This window comes from Chrysochloris asiatica, unplaced genomic scaffold, assembly GCF_000296735.1.
Source record: "Chrysochloris asiatica unplaced genomic scaffold, ChrAsi1.0 scaffold00009, whole genome shotgun sequence".
Taxonomy (NCBI): Eukaryota; Metazoa; Chordata; class Mammalia; order Afrosoricida; family Chrysochloridae; genus Chrysochloris; species Chrysochloris asiatica.
The window spans coordinates 35,550,693-35,569,058 of record NW_006408527.1 but is presented as its reverse complement, the minus strand read 5'-3'; the positions used below and the strand labels follow the sequence as shown (position 1 = coordinate 35,569,058).

The 18,366-nt window shown below is 34.7% G+C and overlaps 1 protein-coding gene across 1 annotated transcript in view; it reads left to right on the top strand.

Annotated features, from left to right (window-relative positions):
- Positions 1 to 18,366, top strand: part of CDC73 (cell division cycle 73) — a 190,011-nt gene that overhangs the window by 69,217 nt on the left and 102,428 nt on the right. The window lies entirely within an intron of this gene.

Here is an 18,366-nt window from a genome sequence, read left to right as displayed (position 1 = left end):
GCACCCTGAAATTACACAGATTGAAAGCGTCCTTTAAAATTTTCATTTGAATTGATTCTCTAATAAATGCATTTATTCCTTTCTTTTTCTTTTTTTTTTTTAAAGCTTTTATTGTGAATTGAGTGATAGTCTGTCTACATGGCAGAACATCAAGTTTGCACACAACTAATCACATCTTGATTGTAGTGATTACAATCTCTTTTTGGATGTACACAAAAACACAGGAATGTATAATTGTTTAAACACCCAAAAGGCACATTTAAATGCATTAATTATTATGATAAGTCTTGTGGAACCATTTTCCTGATAGTAAGCAAACTTAATATCTCTGGTAGATGTGTGTAATATTTTCATCATCGACATTCACTCAGGAGGATCTATATCTCAGCCTTGACACCAAGTTACAGATTAAAATTAGGAACACATACACTTAGTAACCTCTTCTTCCCCTTCCCTAAAGCCTTTTTAACTCTTTTCTTCATTTTCATTTTGGTTGTTAATTCTTTGGCTGTTCATCATCTCATCTTTGGTTGTTCATCACAACATTGGAAGGGCTGTGAGAACCCCCACCCTCAGTGAGATGGAGTGACACAATGGCATCAGCAGTGGGCTTAAGTGTAACTCAGATTGTGATGATGGTGTAGGACCTGCCAGTGTTTCACTCTGTTGTGCATTCGGTCGCTATGAGTCATAACCGACCCGACAACACCTAAGCAATAATTTTAAGAGTGACTATAGGAAAGTTGCAACTCTGGTAGTGTAGTGGTTACCTATTTATGATAAAAGCTTCACTCAAAGTCATGAAGACCATTTTAAAAGATATTAAAAGAAGCTTTTTCTAATAAAGTAGGGGTGACAAACGTCCGGCCTGCAGGCAGTGTAAGGCCCTTGCAGTCATTTGGTCTTTCTCTGCCAAGGCAACCATAGTTTCAACCATCTGATTAAGGGTGAGTTATGTAAATATTTGAAGGAGCTCTGGTAGCTTAGTGGTTACGAATTGGGCTGCGAACCGCAAGGTCAGCAGTTCAAAACTACCAGCTGTTTCGTGGGAGAAAGATGAGGCTTTCTGCTCCCGTAAAGATTTACATCCTCAGAAACCCTGTACAGAGTCACTATGATCCAAAACCGACTCTACGGCACATAACCACCCTATAAATAAATGTTTGATCAAATACGGCAGGCTATTTTTTAATATTGGTTGGCCCACAAATGATGTTACAAATTTTGGCAAAAAAAATGGTTCCTTACCCCGGCAACAGAGTATTTGGAATACTCTGTGTACTTATAGCAGAGAGGTCTTTAACGTTTAAGAGGAAATTGCTGAAAGTATGTTATCTTACAACATAGGTGATAGCTAGGTTCAACTTTTTTATCTACTTGACAGTGCTATTTATAGAAAGAAATGCAACTTACTTAGATTTAAATGAGTTACTTTAATCCTAAAAAATATGACATTGGGGTTTTAATAGGTAGAAATATTTTTATAAATTAAGATTTTCTGCTTCATCTATCTTGTTGTTGTTAAGTGCTGTCAAGTCAGTTCCAACTCATAGGGACCCTGTGTAGAGTTTCCAAAGAGTGGCAGGTGAGTTTGAACTGCCACCTTGCGATTCAAAACTACTTTCTGGTCTAGAGCTTATCAACTAAAGCACCACATATTGATATATTATTCTGCTTTATAAGATTATATTGTATTTGAAAAAAATTTCAAAATTTGTTGATTATCTAGTTATTTTAGGAAAGTATAGATTTGTTCCATGTTAGCTGTGTACACCATTTGGTTTCTATCCGTAACCCGTTATGTATAATCTTTTCAAAGTGATTTTTGTACATTTACTTCTCGTTAATGAAGTAATACTTCAGTTGAAATAAATATTTTTTGCATGTTGTTGTTGTTAAAGTGCCTTCGAGTTGGTTCTGACTCATAGCGACCCTGTATAGGGTTTTGAAGCAGCGGCTGGTGAGCTTAAACTGCCAGCCTTGTGGTTCAAACTGACCTGCAGTGCCACACCAGGACTGCATTTCTAAGGCTTGCTAACATTTCATTACTAAATTGAATATACTTAATACTTTTAATCTGTACTCATAAAATATCATTAAATTCCATGTATAGTAATTTTACCTAATGATTTTTTTTACCTGTTTTTGTAGTATGATGGCTGTAAATTTGGACTATATTTTGATACAAGAAGAACTTTCAGTTATAGTGTGTAGGTCTATTTGTTTTCAGCAAATGAGGCATCAGTTTTTTAATATGAAAAATGCCAGAATTCATTTTCTCATGATTTGTTTTGAGGTTTAAATGTGTTTGGGCATGTCTTGTTTAGTGTTGCCTCTTTCCATACTGTGTGATTATAGTTTTAACTTCATTATTGCAGATATCTATTTTGTATTAAATATATATACTGAGATGGCACAACGTTTTTTTAACTTAATTGTTTAGTATTTACATTGAACACTATCATTTAATCTTAATGTTACACTGATAATCTTTTATGTGGTGTGATACATTATAATCTGATTCTACCTTAATATTTTATCAGCGTATTCTGCATTTTGATGGTATTGTACTTGAAGCAAAATGAATCTTAGCAACAGAACGTTGATAAGTATCAGAGGCTTTTAATGTATATAAAGTGAAGTGTGGCATTTTAGTTTATGTATGTATGTATGTTTCTAGAATCTTGAAAATCTTTTACAACTAAATAGTATTTCTGGTGTAAGCCTATACAGTTAATTTATTGATGTCTGTATAGTTAATACCACATTCTTAAAACTTCTGGGACTTACTATATTTTAATCTTTTTTTCCCTAAACTTTGTATTGTGAATTGGGTGAAGGTTTACAGACAAGATCATCAGCTCTTCATTATCCGCAAACCATACACCTTGTTTCATCTCAATGATTATAATCCGCTCCCTGCAACATTTATCCCACTTGCTCCCTGTGGCTCTACATTTGCACCTTATATTTCATAAATGAATAGGGCAAAAATATTTGATGTGCACTTAGAAAACAAAAAAGTGTATATTCATTTAAATGTCCAAAGGGCACATTCTGCCAGCCTCCTGCCCACAGGCACACAGCCACTGTCTTTACTGTCTCTGCTTTCTGATGTAGGGATCTCCTATTCCACTGTTTCTTATTGATGGTCCTGGAATCATCTATTCCTGAAATGAAAGATTACCTACACCTTCCTTTTAGTTACGTATCTTCCACAATTATAGTTGTGACAATTGCAATTAATTCTGCTAACAGTTTCCCTATCATTCCCCATCCCTTTTCACTAGATACGTCTAGAAAAAAGGGAAACTGTTCAGTAGGAATTCTACTTTACCCCCTTATTCTGCAACTAAGCACATTCATGAAACCTTGTAAACCAGCCAGTTCATTTGCTTTGAATTCCCCTCCGTGTTTGATAGCCAATGACTAAATTTCCCACTTCTTTCAACCCAGGTAATCTAGGAATTCTTATCTATATGTGGAATCCTGGTGTAGTGCTGTAGGATAAGCACTCGACTGCAAGGTTGATTTGCACCACAAGATTGGCGGTTCAAACTCAACAGCTGCTCCTCGTAAACGCTATACTGGGTGTCTGTGGGTCAGAACCGACTTGACAGTACTTCACAACATCACCCCAGTACACTGAGGAAGTAAGATTGTTCCTTGATATGAAGACTCATTCCATTCCATTTGGAATGGTGAATCCCTGCATTCATAGGCAGAAGTCTGGTTTGCCAAATTGTAGCAATTTACACTTGTTCTCAGTATCAAATATCTTTATCTTTCTCAGTTTGAGTTAAGGTCAGCTAGCCATCCAAGCTAGGTCAAATGGTTATGAGCTGCAAGTTTGGGTGTTCACACACACCTCCCTGCACTTCAGATCCTCTGGTTTCTTCACTGTCATCCCTAACTTCCTAAGGGCTAAGTCAGTGCCCATGGTCTCAGGAGTTCACACAGCTTCCTAAACTTCAGATTAGCCAGCCCTGCAGCCCTTCTTCTTCTCTGTCTCATCTCTAGATCACCTGGTGCCAATGGAACGTGGTCAAACTCAGCCTATGCTGGGACTTATTTTTGAAAGAAATATGCAGTGTTGTTGTTGTCTCTTGACAGCAATATCCTTGATAATTGTGTAATTTTTAAAATAGTATTTACACCACCACATACTACTGATATGGTGCTGTAGGATATGCTCTGGACTGCTGACTGCAAGGTTAGCAGTTCAGACCCACAGGCCGCTCCATGGAAATCGTGGTGTACAGGGTTCCTATGACTCGGAACTGACTCAGCAGCACACAACGGCAACAATACCTTCCTTGTCTCAGAGTGTTTTAATATTCATTATGAGAACAGGAAAAATATCTTCGAAATTAGTTTGGAAATAGGCCTGGTATACATTTATGCTATGAAATTTTGATTTGGAAATATATCACTCTTTTAATTGTAGTTTTATGTGTAGTGTTTTAATTATATATGATTTTCAGAATTGCACATAAAATTTTCGTTTTCCTTAACTTTCATTTTAGTTCTTGGACATAGTACCAAAGCGTTTTTTATTTTAATTACTACTTATCTTTATAATCTGAGGAGGCTTCAACATGTTTGTGGTAAAGTAGAATGCTAAGGTAATCGAATTTTTCTACAAACTTTTTGACATTTCCCTGTACAACTTTAATCTGTTCAATTTTAACAAAATTAGAGTCAGAGTTATAAGTGTTTTACCACTTAAGTTCTAACTACTACTCAGTTTATGAGAAGTTTGTGGAAACATGGAATTAAACTTCAGAAAGTTTGTGGAAACATGGAGTTAAAGGATAATGGACTTTTTCCATGAAATTTTTTGAAACCCTCTCATTTTAGACTACTACTTTTGCACTTTAGGTAGGATAATCACTGGAGTGCAAGGTCAAGGTCGGTAGCTCAAATCCACTCCTCTGAACCCTACACGGGATTGCTATGAGTCAGAACCGACTTGATGGCACTAATCAACAATCAACAACTTTTCTTTAGCACTGACATGCTGTCGCCCCCTCCCCCCCATATTAGTCCAGGTGTGGCACTGTGGGTTAATGCGCTGGACTGCAAAATTGGTTTGAACCACAATGTCAGCACTTCAAGCTCACCAGCTACTCCTAGGAAACCCTATACAAGGGTCGCTGTGAGTTGGAACCTACTTGACGGCACTTTAACAACAGCATATTAGTTTGAAGAACAAAGATTTATTTATTATTTCCTTTCTTTTGACAGATGATATGAAGCAGTTCATTCATACGAGGAAAAAATTGCCTCTTTGAGGTGCTTAGATATTTCCTTAATGAGTAGCTTTTCATTTGCTATTTTTGACTGAATTTTAGTTTGTTGTATCAATTTCTACATTTTTGTAAGTTGATTTAAATCTTGAGTAAATTTTCAGTCTTTTATATATATCGTCATTCATATTTTATTTTCTTAATTGTCGTAAGTATTCTTTGGCTTGTGTAGTTAGTTCAACTCCTATCCCCCACCCCTGCCCAGCCAAACTCCAATTGAGCTTTAATTCCAAGTTTTGATTTCTTTTCCAGGTCTTTTTCTTGATGGATGTTTCTTTTAGTGTTGTTCTTCTTGTCTTTCCTGCTTCTCATGTTCTTATGTGAGTGACAGTTCTCATGTTTATTTTGAATACTTGTTTTAGAACACTTATTTGTTTCTGGTGTCAGCAAATCTTACTATTTAGAAACTAAGTGCTTATTTGAAATTTTACAATGGTACTGTACTGTGAATTTGTTGGTGAAAAATCCTTTTGAAATTTTTAGAAATTAAAATTTAACCATTTAATTTTTGTTTTAAATAGAGAAGTCATGCCAAAAAGCTTAGTAATTTTCTCACTATTTAGTGTTATATGTGTAATTTTATATTCTCATTGAAAAAGCCATGGTTTTGTTTTTTCTTTTACACATTTTTGCTTTTGTAGTAATGGTTGGTGTGGTAGTAGTTATGTGCTGTGAAGATGGTTTTGGCTCATAGCAACCCTGTATGTGGTTTCTGAGTCTGTAAATCGTTGCGTGAATACAAAGCCTCATCATCTGTAGAGCAACTGGTAGATGCAAATTACTAACCTTGTGGTTAGTAGCCCAACTTTTAACCCACTACACTACCAGGGTTCTTTTTTTTTCAGCAGTATATTAGCTCAAATAGAGAATTACTTAAAAATCAACCTAATTTATTTTTATAAATTTACAGTTTAAATCAGAATGGATTGTTTCTTTTATCATCTATAAATTTTGAATTCTAAATTACTCAATCCTGTAATTATTTACCTCAGAATTTGATATTTTAGCTAGCTGAGCTACTTCAAGTCTTCCTGTATTGTCTTTTTGTTTTTCTAGCGTATGTGTTGCCATAAGCATTCTGGAATTCCTTATATATTTTAATGTATCAAATTTGAGTACCAAACCTAATCAATTCTGTAATCTTTCTGAAGTAACTGAATTCTAACTTCTGCTAGTTAGAAGGCTTTTGGTTTTAGTTTTTATAAACAACAAATAACCGCCAAATTCAGATTTAATTGCATGATTATAATATTTTAACAATTATCTTAAAAGGTTATACAGAATACTTCATAGTATACTTGGAATTGGTGAGTTTTAACATCACTTAAGGTACATATTGATAACTATTAGTATTTTGGTATTTGGAATATGCACACACTAATCTAATCTAATTTTTTCTAATCTAATCGAATCTAATCTATTCTATCTTGTTCTGGTATGGCACTGTGGGTTAATGCACAGGATTATAAAGTCAGTTTAACCGCAAGGTCGGCTGTTCAAGCTCACCTGCCACTCTTTGGAAACCCTATGCAGGGTTGCTGTGGGTCAGAACCGACTCTTTGGCGCTTAACAGCAACAACATATAATTTAGGTGAAATATAATGGATATAATTGACCTAATCATTTCTCATATATTGATAGTCAGTTTTTGGAAGACCTGTGATACAGGTTTGAATATTTCTACACATTTTGAGTCGATATTTTTAAAGAGTTTGTATAATCTATTTTTTTTTTTTTTTTTGGGTTAAAGGTCATGGCATCTTAAGTTTCACAAAAACTTGCTTTGTATTGTACCATGGTAATAGTACATTTCCATTTTACATTCAAATCCTCTTGTGCCTGAAGTCCAGTCCTTAGTCATAGAATCTGGTTCTAAGTGTTTGGAGAATTTTTACCACATTCTTTGTTATATAACAGAGATCAAAGGATAAATAATTGTGGGGGATGAGCAGCAGTGCTGAGGGTCATGTTGCTTGGGGAGGATCAACTGCTTATATACCAAGTTGTCTCATAAATGTGGCATTGCCTTAGTAATTTGCCATGATCCAGAGAAAAGCTGAGAAACTGGGTAATATTAGTGTATCATGAGAGATTGATTCATTTTGATCTAACTTATGAGTAGCATCTGAGGTCAAATGCTGATTTATTAATGTATAATGAGAAATATAGTTGCCAGTGACACTGGATATTCATATTCTCTGTTTAGCCACATACATTTTCTCCATGTAAAGAAACGATGTGGGAAATCACAATATAATGTTAGTTCACAATATAATATAATGTAGCACAATGAACACACGTTAAATGATATCCTTTAAATATTTAATGATATTTGAGTAAAGGGCTGGCTTGATAACCCCATCTCTTCATGAAAAACCTGTTGTAAAACCCAGGACATCTTTCCATTTGGTCACTGTTTAGATAAGCTTTGTCATCATTTGTCATTGTGACTTCTGTATTCTTTGTTGTTGTGTCTGACTAAACCTCGTCAAATAGGTATACTGTAGTGTTTCTTTAGATGTCTAGGTTGCTGATTGATTTTTAGGACTAATGTCCTATTCTATTCTATTCGAATGATTTGTTTAAAAGTGTTCCTGATAAGAACTAGCTCTTTTGAATTTAAAATCCATAATGTTGTTAAGTGCCGTCCAGTCATCCCCACTCAGCGACCCTATTTGAGCCACCTACCTTGAAGTTCAAACTGACCTGCGTGTGGTCCAGTGATTTAGCCACACCAGGACTCAAAAATTCAAAATAGTGATGGCAAAAAGATCTGATTTTATACTAGATAGATAAATGATTTTTAGAATGACCTTGCTTTATACATGTACTGTAGACCTAGATTAGTACATTCAGTTTCCTTGATTTGAATGTTGAGTCCGGGACAGGGATTGCCTGTTTGATCCTGGACATTATTTATTTTTACCTTTCGCTTACTCTCACAGGCTGGCAATCACCAAATTAATGATATTACTCAAATTCTGTCTTCCAATTAATTCATTAATTTCAGTGATGCAGACATTACAGTTTAAGTGTTAGCATTATGAAGAATTATTTTAAGAATTAGAATGCAGCCAGAATGAATTAAAAAATGATACAACTAATATTCAAATGGACAAGTGGTAATATTGGTACCATTATAGAAGACTTGTGTGTAACTAGATACATAATTATTATCTTAGTATGATCATTATGCACAACTTGAGGATGACAGTTTTAAAAATGCCACTCTGATATACTTGTTTGGATATGGTATATATTAGTATAATTGCAAAGTATGAAAGATGTTTTTGATAAGAATGATTGATGAATTGTGTAGATTTTCCCTGATTTTAGTTAGTATTTTACTTAATTTGCTATGCTTCTTATGAAATTCAGTTAGTGAAATTGTTGGAATCATTTTTAGTAACAGGGAATAAAACCTAGTTTCACATACACACATTCTGCTGTCCCCCACCTCCCCAATTACCTCTACTCAACTTCTGTGGAACAATTAAGTTAAGTGTGCTAACCCTTGCATTTGGTCTATATTGAAAACCCTACTATTTATTCTTGCTTTCATTTCCTTATGCTGTATTGATTTCTAGTATTTACTTGTAGAAACAGTAAGTCATCTTTTACCCTCATATATGTTTTGCATTACGTTATGTTGGATTTATTAAGAACAGTAACAAGTCTCTTGTTGTTTTTGTGTGCCGTGGAGTCGCTTCCAACTCAGAGCGACCCTGTACAGGGTTTCCGAGGCTGTAAATCTTAATGGGAGCAGAAAGCCTCATCTTTCTCCCACAGAACAGCTGGTAGTTTCAAACTGCCGACCTTGTGGTTCGCAGCTTAATTCGTAACCACTGTAGCAAACATTAATTTCCAAAGCCATTTAGTTTTTGATAGTAGTGGTTGAAAGCAGTTCTTCCCATTCAGAAAAATCTCATCCTTGAGTTAAAAAAGAAAAATGTCATAACAAACATTACCATTGCTAATCCACTGGACTACTATGTGGTGGGTGAAGTCAACAAGGCAAGATTACTTCTGACAGAAAGTCATGGTTAGGTCCACAAGAATTAATGACGTTCACTCCTGACACTAATTGTTCAACAGTATATAGATACAGGTATTTGCTAATAAAAAATCAGAAGCTTTAAACATTTTATATTTTGATGGACTTTGTAGATTTTCTAAGTTTTTTCTATTCTACACATTTGCATGAATAATTTATTTATTTTAAATATCAGCACATGGTCTCATGATGTAAAGGATAAAGGTGTTGCAAATGTCCAACTTTTTCAAACTGCTATATATAGTCCATCATTTTTGACAACTGTTTTTCCTCCTTCAGTATTCTTCCTTCTATCTCAAGGTTTCATAATTTGCTGCAACATCGCAAAGAACACACCAACTTTCAAGTAAATGGCTAGTGGCTTGGAGGCTGACAAGTCCAAAATCTGGGTCAAGTTTCAGTTTGGAGGCTTTCCTTGGTCCACATTGATGACAGGGTCTGACACACCCAAATCAGTCAGATGATAGGTTTTTAGCTCACAAGGCTGTGGAAGCCAGTGAATTAGGTTAGACAATAGGACACGGGCTCACATACTAAGAACTGGAGGTAAAAGATGAGCCAGATGTAGGATCCAGAGCAAGAAAGAACATTCCTACACATTGGAGGTAGAGCACATGTTCTGTTCAAGGAAACCAAGATGATGGCAATAAATGGCAACTTAAGATGAATTTCACCCCATCCTGCCTTTTCAGCACAATGAACAACTCACTTCAAAATGGGGCTACAACTACAGGCAGAGGATAGAAGTCACAAACACCATGAAATAAGAGAGACCATGGCTAGAAGGATTAAGCAGTCTGCTGCATCACAACATTTTTGTCATCAATAGTGGTAACACATTATAGCACCTTCCACTTCAGGTTGTAGTAGTTTTTTCTGAACTTTGAAACTATTCTTGTATGTAGTTGTCTTCAGTCACATCAAACGTAGCAATGATTCCTTGAATAAACAAAAATTGAGCTGTATTATTAACAACTGTTGGTTCATCAAGAGACAAAGAAAACCACTTTAAATCATGTCTCTTGACTTTGTTTGCTGTTGTTGTACCCAGTGTCTTCAAGTTTTCAAGTAATGACTCTTCATGAAAGCTGGTAGTGCTACATATTTTTTCTCCCGCTGGATACATTTTTTTGTCTTTTGCAGTCTAACACAATTTATTTAACTCACCAGAGATAAGCTACTTTGTTTGCTAACAAATGAGCCTCAGTTTAAGTTTTTTGTGTGAAGAAATTCTGCTGTGATGAGAAATTATATTTTACATTTTCTAATTTATCTGACCATTGCTTTCCTGTGAGTGTAAAGTTTTATGAGCAGTGTTTAATCTTATATTCTTTTAGCACAGTTATAGTACCATCGCACAGTAAACACAGTAGTTTGCCATCTAATCCAATAACAAAATAGAGGGTACAAGCAAATACTGGTGGGCTTTGAGAGAATTAAAGCACAATGAAATGATATGACTGACGCATCACTCTCATTTGTTGTGTAATGATCAGTAGTGCCAAATGATGACAGCCCTGTCTGAGGTCTCTGTTGCACCTACTCAACTCTGTTGCTGTAGTGCAAAGGCAGTCATAGACTATATGTAAATGAATGAGTGTGTCTGTGTGCCTTTATTGCAGCAAAACTTACTTTATGGACATTGAAGTCTGAATTTCATAAAAGTTGTTTTTCTTGTAAAAAATCTATTTAGCATAAATACTAATTCATTTTCTCACATAGTTAATATTAATTATATTAACTATATTGTGCAACCAATACTTAAAATTGTTGCCAAATTTCCTACACAATAAACAAAACTTACTTTTCTAAATAGTGAATTTTGTAAAATTTTTCATGCCACAAAAGTATTTTGTTCCACCCCCCACCCCCCAAACATTTAAAGCTATAAAGACCATTCTTGGCACATGTGCTATTCAGCAACAGACAATGGACCAGATTTGGCACATGGCCATAGTTTGCTAACCCTTGAATTTAATTTTTATTGATTAATAGAGTGGACAACAAATTATCAATAATTGAGTTGAATTTTATGTTCTTTTTTATATTTAGCTGCCATTGAGATGGGCACTTACTTGTTGAGATCCTATGTATAAAGGGATTGGTTTTGTTTTGATCTGTAGGATTTTCATTGGCTGATTTTTTGAAGTACATTGCCAGGTTTTTCTACCTAGTCTGGAAGCTCCAGTGAAACCATTCAGCAGCATCACAACACTCAAGCCTCCACTGAGAGTTGTGTGGTAGTGGTGCTTGAGTTATATTAGCTAGGAATTAAACCCATTTCTCCTGAATGAAAGGGGAGAATTCTACCACTAAATCACTACAGTGCTTTTAGAAATTGATAATTAGGTGGATTTTAGGAATAAATGCTGTTTGAAAACACACACACATACATGAAGGCAACTGCATAATGGCTTTTGCCTATGTATGGTAGTTACAGTTTTTGTTTTTTATATCTTCTTGTTGCTGAGTGCCATTAAGTTGGTTCCAGCTCATAGCCACCTGCATAGGGTTTCAAGGAATGGCTGGTAGGTTTGAATAACCAACCTTTTGCAAAAATGTTAATAAAATTTGTTAATGATGAATTTGAATACTAGAAGTAGTAACTATTATAGGGTGTATTTCCTAGTGCTAAAGGAATGCCAAATTTATGAAATGATCAGGAATTTATGCTTACTTAGTGCCAGATAGGAATGGGATTTGGATATATGTTTCAAAGAAAACTTCTCAAAATGAATGAAAGAATGTAGATTTTTGCTAAGACAGCCTCCTGATTTCTAACACATAGCATATTTGTGGGGCAGGGCTGGGCAGGGGGAGAGGAAATTACAAGTTTTTAAAATGGAATCAGCTGACAGAGAAAATGTTATGCAAAGACAAAGGAGCAATTGAGAGGTTATGTGAGTTAATGACAAAGAGGAGAGCAGGGCAATGTCATGTTGTTTTAAGTTCTTTTGAGTCAGTTTTGATTCCTAGTGACCCTATATAGGGTTTTCAAGAAGTGTCTGGTGGGTTTGAACCACTGACCTTGTGGTTAGCAGTTCAGTGCTTATCCAATGGGGACACATAAGCCTGGGGAATAAGAGTGGCTTAGGAAACCTACCTTCCAAAGACTTCTCTTTTCCTAACTTAAATTTGCTAAGATTGGAGATGTGCACAGCCCACTCCAATTAAACACATGAAAGGGTTCGTTTTCATTTATAGTAATTTTTTTGACAATCTTGAAACCATCATGTATGGGTGGTCCAATTGCATAAATACAGCATTGTGTATTTCTCCACCCCAATTGCCAAATTCAAAATTTTTGTTCTCTATCAGTCATTAGTAATTAGCACTTGTTACCGCAAGACTGTTATTATTTTTCTGTGCCATTGCTATTTCTAAAGCTAAGACATGCTAGTTTGATCAAAGATTAATTTTGTTAGCCAAGACTGCTGATAGAAAATAGAAAATAGGCTCTTTTTTTTTTTGTAAATGAGTGCATACTCACAAGACATGAATATTTATACCCAAACGAGTTTTATTGATACCTCCTGTCCTCCCTGAATGTGGTAAGAAAAAGGAAAAGTCTAATTTAGCTTGCATTTTAAAAATGAAGTTAGATACCCTGGTTTTAGGACAACATCGACTTGGAGAAAGGGGCACCTTTCTCTGATTTGTCATCTGAGATGAGAGGTAGGTAGTACTGCTTTGTAATTTTTGTTTTCTTCTCAGGGTTGTTTTGCATGTTTGCAAAGCACCTCCCCAAAGGGAAAAACTTTTTATTTTCTTAATGCCTTAATTGAAATTTTCAGTAATTGTTATTGTTAAGTGCCATCGAGTCATTTATGACTCATAACTAACCATAAAGTGTTTCCATGGAGCAGCTGTTGATTTTGAGCTACCGACTTTGCAGTTAAACCTGACCTTATACTACCGCGCCACACTAGGAATCCATAATTTAATTAATTTTAGAATATATAATTAGAGAAAATACTTTATGTTTTTCCATGTACCTGTACAGATTCTGTAGTTTCCTTTTTAAAATCACTCTTGCTTTATCTATTCCACTTCCTCCTCTTTCTGAAGTATTTTAAAGCAAACCCTAGATACTTATTTTGTTTATACCTACTTTGCATCTCTAATAAAAATATGGACTTTATTTTTACATAGCCCCAGTGCCATTATTACACATAAAAACTAATCTTTTATTAGTACCATGTCAAACTCAGTTCATTTGAATTAACTCCAATTTCATTGCATTGTTTTAAATCTAAGACTTTTTTTTAAAAACTCAGTCTTGATGGGAATTGTTGTTGTTGTTATGTGCCGTGGAGTCGGAACCGACTCATAGCGACCCTGTACAGGGTTTCCGAGGGTGTAAATCTTTACGGGAGTAGAAAGCCTCATCTTTCTCCCGCGGAGCAGCTGGTAGTTTCGAACTGCTGACCTTGCGGTTCACAGCCCAAGTCGTAACCACTACGCTACCAGAGCTCCTTGATGGGAATAGGGAATAATATATAGAACAAGAGTCTCTAGGCAGGAATGGGATCAATAAACTGGGTAGAGAGATTGGCCATAGAAAGGAAAGAGACTCAGTTATTTGTTTTATTTTGTTTTTAGTGAACCAAGCAAAGATTTTAAAGATTTTGGAATTCATCCTAAGAATATTAGAAAGCCTTTGATTAGATTTGTATTAAAAAATATTCTGGTTGTTAAATGGGGAACAATTTATATGGATATGAGGAAACCATTTATTAAATTAAGGGTAAGTAGTTCAAGTTTGAGTTGCTGGACTATTGGGAGCAAAGAGAAGATAAATGGATGGATTCCATAAGGAATCCACGTAAGTTTTTGTGATAGTTGGGGTAATTGTAACAACAGAGAAATAAGTGGCAAGGATAACTCTTTTTAATCCATTGTGGATAATCACTTGGGGATAGCCAGCCATTCACTTGAGATGGGAAATGCTGAGAAGTACAAAATTTGAGAATGAAAAAAATAATATGGCTTTAAAAAAAAACCAAACATATATATATGTTGTTGTTGTTGTTATGTGCTGTGGAGTCGGTTCCGACTCATAGAGACCCTGTACAGGGTTTCCTAGGCTGTAAATCTTTACGGGAGCAGAATGCCTCATCTTTCTCCCGCGGAACAGCTGGTAGTTTCGAACTGCTGACCTTGCGGTTCACAGTCCTATACGTAACCACTACGCTACCAGAGCTCTGTATATACTTAATACAGACATGCAAATACTTTAAATTTTGGGTTAGGTGTATGAACTTCGGTTAAGAATTTTATTTGCATAAAAATCCAGTTTATTAACCATTTTTTGCCTAATCAATATATTTTTTAAGTGTAGAGTAATCATTAAGAACTTTCATCTCTTGCATCTCTACCATAAAGAAGGTTGTAGCTTTTTATTTTTTCTTTTGTCAGAAGACAAACATCTCTCTCATAAAGGGATACAATTTTAAACAACCAAAGTCATGAGCCAGTACTCTGTTGTTTCACTTCTAGGCTCAGGCAACATTTTACAGCCTATCAGGCTTATATAGTCTACTTTTATGGTTACTTTCACTGCCACTCTTTTGAGACATAGTGGTTGATTTTTGGTGTTCCAGACAAATTACGTTGTCATTCTCCATTTCATTATCTCATGTAGTCATCCTGCCTTATTGTATAATGCCGATTTTCACTTAGCGACCTGGTGTTTGGAATCTAATGTTGATAAGTGAGGAGTGTAGGTATGTAAAAAATTTCAGCCTGTTTTATTTAACAGAGGAGTTCTTGAATCCCTTTGCATCCCTGATTTGGTGACTGGGTGATTGTCCTCTTTACAAAGCAGAATGGAATCATTGGAGGCATTCTGGTGGTGCAGTTGTTAAGTGCTTAGTTGCTAAGGAAAGATTGGTGGTTGGAACTCATCAGTAGTTCTATGGAGGAAGAGTTGTGGCACTCTGCTCCTATAAAGATGCTAAACCGTGACCCCCCCCGTCCTTGCCAAGCCCCCCTTACACACACACACAGCAAACAGAATTAAAAAACAAAAAACAAAAAAAAACTATTGCCCTGGAGTTGATTCTGACTCACAGGTGATCATATAGAACAGAGTTGAACTGCCCCATAGGGTTTCCAAGGCTGTAATGTTCATGGAAGTAGACTCTCTGGTAAACCTTGTGAGTTGATTCTACTTTGCCCTTTTGAAAGGTACTGGTGAGTCAGAATTGACTTGACATACACAACAACAGTGGAAACCAGGAGATAAGAAATTTATTATTGCAAACTTTGCTGGTGGTAAATTTTATCTGTCGGGATTTTTTTGTTGCAAGCAAAAATTGACTGACTTCAGAGTCACTCCCCGCCCCCCAAATATTCAAGAATATGGGAGAGCTCATAAAATTGAAGAACCAAGAGGTAAAAGCCACAGCAATGATAGCATCTCTGGTATCTAGATAGCAAGAATTAGTGGATTATTTCTTTAGGATAGTAAAGTTCAAGTGAAATAGCTCCACCCACTTAATTTAAAAATATTACTATGTACTATAAATAGTTGTTAAGTGCTGTCTACTTGGTTCTGACTCATAGCGTCTCTGTACAGGGCTTCTGAGGAGTAGCTGATGTATTTGAACTGCTGACATTGTGGTTCAAAATCCAGTGTTTATCCTAGTGCACCACACCAGGAGTCCATAAATAACTGAGTGCAGTTGTGTTTTTATACTCTATATCCTGTTTGGGATATAAAGTATGAATATGGTGTGAGTTTACCTTGGTTTATTTAACCAGTTCCACTTTGATGAACATTTGTTTCTTGTCTTCTATTATATGTCTCAGTCATTGGTCTTTATTTCTTAAGTATTATGAGTATATTTTGGGGAGAAATTCCTAGATAAAAGTTTGCTAAGCAAATTCTATGACCCACTTGATGACACTTAAAACAACAACATAACTGTGACTTAAATAATAGTATGTGGACTTACCTTGAATCTTAAATATCAGATCCAGATATTAGCCATTTTTTTCTGTTGGCTTAATGTAATGTGTAGTAATTTATTAAATCCTGATTTGTTCATGTTAGTACATATTTTAGAGTCTCAAGTCTTTTTTCTTAATTTGAATGTCTCTAATTCTTTTACTAATGCACATCATTATCATCATTTATCACAATTCTTAATATTTAAAAATGTTTTATATTGACATTCTAACTGTTTAAGTCTCAAAATAGCATCTAATCATGAACTTAGTGAGCATCTTTAGCCCTACTCTTAATTTTGTCAGACAGTGAAATATGATTTTGACTTACATAATATTGTTTCAGGTGTGTCTTTTTGATATTTTCTAAAAATATATATGTTTTTAAATTTACAAATAGAATCGAGTTTTGTTAAATTCTTTTACAGAAATGATTGAAGTGTGGTTACAATTTAATTTTATTAGTTTGTTTCAGATCACATCAGTATATTAGACAATTCTCACTAATTATTTTCTATTTTAAAATATGCATATAAATATTTTAATGACAGTGAAACAAATAAATGAATACTTATTTTATTTGGTATGCTTTAGTATTTTTTAAACATTTAAGTGCAAATTTATTAGCACATGAATTTAATATTTTGCATGTATGTTCCAGTTTTCTTTCTTTAGTGTTTTAAAATGATTCTCTTAATCAAATTTAATTTTTTAATGTTTAGGATATTGGGTGAAGAGAGATTCATATGTAGAATCTGTCAGATTCAGTTGGAAATGAGAAACTTTAGATTGGTAAATAGATTGAGACTGTTGGATTCTTTCACTCCAAGAGGAGAGAATTCTGTGTAGATACAGAAACCTTTTGTCTTCTGGGAAAATATATCTTGAAAGCAGTAAGCTTTATAATTATATGGTGCTTGGAGGCAGGTGGTGTAACACTGATAGGTTATTCTAAGAAAATAAAAATGTCCCTTCGTAGTAGTTGATAAACATTAATCACAGAAGACTGATAATGTACCAAGTGATACATTTGGTATGCTGTGAGGTAGTTTGGAGATGTATATATAGTAGGAGGCTTTTAAAATTTTGTTTTTGACTTTTAAAATCTACACTATTGTAATTAGTATTTTTGTAGATAAACCTTGGGAGGAAATGATATTTAGTTAGATAAATGTATTTTCCCACATTATTACTAATAAAGAAGTTGACTAGTTAATAAATACTGTCGAGTTGGTTCAATGTAGCTGACTTTGCAGTTTAAAAGACTCACTTTCTATAATTTCTAGTCACTGGTGTGCCTCAGTGCCAAAGAACAAGAGATAAGTAGTATACATGCTTTTCAAAGATTCTGGCCACTACATATTATTGACTGAAGGAGCAGAAATATTAGCTGAGGGATCAGATAGCTTCTCTTTGCCTTCTCATTATTTGCACCCAACATTGGATGCCTCTTCCAGTGTGTGAAAATAGCTAAGAAGCATACAGACCCTGACAGAGAATGAAAATTAACTATTTGAATTGGATGATTACATAGTAGTAGTTCCTGTATTTTTCCCTTTTGATCAAATACAGTGCCACCATTTAACATTGTAATTTCATTTATAATAAAGTTATTTAAAATTTTATTTTCTTATATAATGCAAATTACATAGTACTGGGCACTAAGAAGACACAGTTACCAATTAGTGAGGTGATTCAGCATCAGCTTATTTTACTCAAGAACTCAGCATATTGTTGAGAGTGAAGAGTGAAAATAAATTAATAATTGAATATTTTTAGGAGAATTTTCACTAGTATTAAGTTTTACTATTTGTCCTTCACGAGCCCAGAGTGTCATCAGATTACCATTGCTTTTCAAGATAATATTATCAAGAATATAGGAATGATTTCAAATTGATGTCTGAGATATAGATAATTTAGGTGTCTGTTAAAAGAATTGTTTCTGTACATAAGTTAGTTTTAAAAAATCTGATTTTTTTTTCTTTTAAAGATTTTTTTTTTTTACTTTAAAAAAATCTAATTTTTAAAAATCTTTTAAAGATCCTACACTAT